We start from the raw sequence: 2,846 nt of genomic DNA, 5'->3' as shown, positions 1-2,846 counted from the left end.
CTGTTTTGGTGGCAGAGACCTGCTATGTTCATGGGACTGCCTGCTGCTTTAGACAGGCTTATTTTTTAACAAAAAGTGCTAGTGCCATGAGTGTGCTTGTCTTGGTGATCCAACCACACTGCTGCCACACCACTCTGTACAGCAAGGAGCACATAAACATGTTCTCAGCCCGTCAGTTCATGTGGCAGGCTCTTACAGCTACTCTGATGGCTGCTGTTCTTAGAAGTAATTATCTCTTTAGGGGGCTAAGTAACAAGGATGTTGTAAGTCACTTTTGAGTACCTCAGGGCCCTAAGCCATATATACATGAAAAACACAGCCTTTTAAGAAGCACCCATCTCTAGACAGCACTTGAGCTTACAAGCAAGTAAGCTGGACACTCATTGATACTTCTAGTTTAAAGATCTAAACATGTTAAAGAGTTTATAAATTTCTTTTTCCCAAGAGGGTTGCAGTTCATTATATAAATGTGCCTGCCTGACTCACCAGTTAGAGATGGGACCAGTTAGAAGGCCCCAGCACAGTCAGAGGTTCTGCAGCTCTCCAGCAGAGCGTGCCATTAAGGCACAGGCACCAACCAGCCCAGGTGCCAGAGGTACCAGCAGGGCTTGTCATGCTGCAGACATCCAGAGAAATTCAAACAACAAGTCATCTGCTTAGCATTCTGCAGTGTAATCTTAAAATTAATTCTTCCCCCCTAAACAAATCTCTTGGCTGCAGCTCCATTCACATAGGAGTTAGATTTCTGTTTTGCTAAGTGGTAGCAATGCATATACTGCTTATTAATTCTGTATGGTGAACTTCTGTGAAGCAACTGTTAAATAACATATAAATGCTGTATATGTGAGTTTTTTAAAGTCTCTATAAAGTTCCTTTTACAGACCACAGTTAAGCAAGGAGCAGTCTTTGTTCAGGAAACTTTCTGAGGGAGCAAATGCTGGCAAGAACAGACATTTTTGAGTTACACACACACAGCAATCCCTTTCATAACTGCCCGTGCTGTAACAACAATGGTAACACCCAGGCCAAGAGATTTTGTTTTTAAAATGTTAAAATTATGTGGTTCATTGTTAAAAACAAGCCCTACAGCTGAATGGAGTCTTTTATTTAATGTAGATGACAAACCCTGAAATAGAATTGTTTTTCAGCTGGAGACAGAAAAACAACAAACAAAGTTAAATTACCCATTCTTAGAAACCTCATGAGATCTTTCTCCTTGGAAAGGTCACACAGAAACAGTGATTTTTTTGGAACTTTCTAATCCTGGCAGTTGACCTCATCATTGCTTGAGGGGCTGAAGGGCTTTATGGCATGCAGAGAGCAAGGCTTTTTTTATTTGGGACATGGCTGTTACTGCTGGCTGGGAGCACCAACCACAAGGAGGTCAGTTCAGCTGACTGAGGGAGAGCTGCAGTGTATGAAACTTAAACTGAGAACTCTGCTCTCATGAATTGTCTGCCACAATGGTAACGGAGAAAGAAACATACCTGAAAATTAAATTCTTATCTTTTGCAACAGAATTTAACTCTGACATTTCCTCCAACACTTCTGAACTTGAGTCATACAGATCAGAACAAAGTAAACTGTGAGTGGATTCTTCATAAGAACAGGAAAACCTACTGGGATCTGAATTCAAAGTCAGGATTTACTGGAGCTCCCAGGGTGAGCAGCTTCTCATCACCCCCAGAATCCGTGCAAAAGAAAGGGCTCAGGGAAGGGGATGTATGAGAGAGAAAAGTGACTGAAACAAGAATCCTTGTTGCCATCACTGGAGGTTTTTAGCTGTAACTGGACAGGGTGCTGGATACACTCATCTAGGCTCCCTTTCCCACAAAAGATTGAGACAGGTGATCTTTCGAGGTAACTCCCAACCAAGCTGCTCTGTAATTCTGTGGCTCTATGAACAGAGAGAAAAATCCATCAAGTGTCCCTGCTCTCCATGTACCTTCCAGGGCTTTACAGGACATGGACTTTCTCCTTTGACCAGAGAACAAACACACAGTTAGTGATGCTACTGTTCAGTGCACTGTGTGACTCTTTCCTCCAGTTCAGGAGCTCCTTTCTGAAAGTGTGGATTTTAAAAATCAAATACCTATTTTCTACAAAAACTAATTAATTTTATAGCAAAACCAGCATCACCTGCAAGCCCAGCAGTATTATAAGGACTGTAAGTGCTGCAATGACATCTAAAATTCTGCATATTCTTGGAAATAGTTATTTTAGAAAGGAATAAATGAACTGCAGCCTGAACTAAAATGTGTTATATCTGCACTGTGTTGCTACAGACAAAACCAAGCCATAGGTTGTATGTGGCTTTGTCCAGCCACAGTTGTTTCATGTAATCAGATCTCCCCAGCTGGACAGTCCTGGTGGTTTTAGTGCTGTGACAGTTGTTGGTTTTCTCCTGAAAAACTTCTGAAAGAGTTTTGGATATTCTGTGGCTGCAGGTAGCCTCTTCCAAATGAAGATCCATTTTCTGAGTACTTGAGTCTCAAGTGAGGGATGCTAAACATACTTCAGCATATTCTGTTTTACAAAATAAATATTTAACATAACTGTAATTTTTAATCGTTACCACACTTCATATTCTCTAGGAGCTTGCCTAAAGACCCTTGGAAAACAAATTATTAATTTAAAAGCTACATTTTCACTACTCTGCCTCTTCTTAGGTGAGGATTAAATACAGAACAGACCTTTTCTTATGATGATTGCTTATATTTGGGTCAAAAGAGTAATCAATTACAAAAACTTGTTTTAAAATTACCTGCTTGAGATGCACTATGGGTACAATTTCATTTTTAATATATTCACAGTTCTGTTAGATTAGGAAATAAAAAATAATTCAA

Source organism: Heliangelus exortis, chromosome 5 (genome assembly GCF_036169615.1).
Source record: "Heliangelus exortis chromosome 5, bHelExo1.hap1, whole genome shotgun sequence".
NCBI lineage: Eukaryota > Metazoa > Chordata > Aves > Apodiformes > Trochilidae > Heliangelus > Heliangelus exortis.
The sequence above is the reverse complement of the archived record's forward strand: the minus strand, read 5'-3'. Positions refer to the sequence as shown.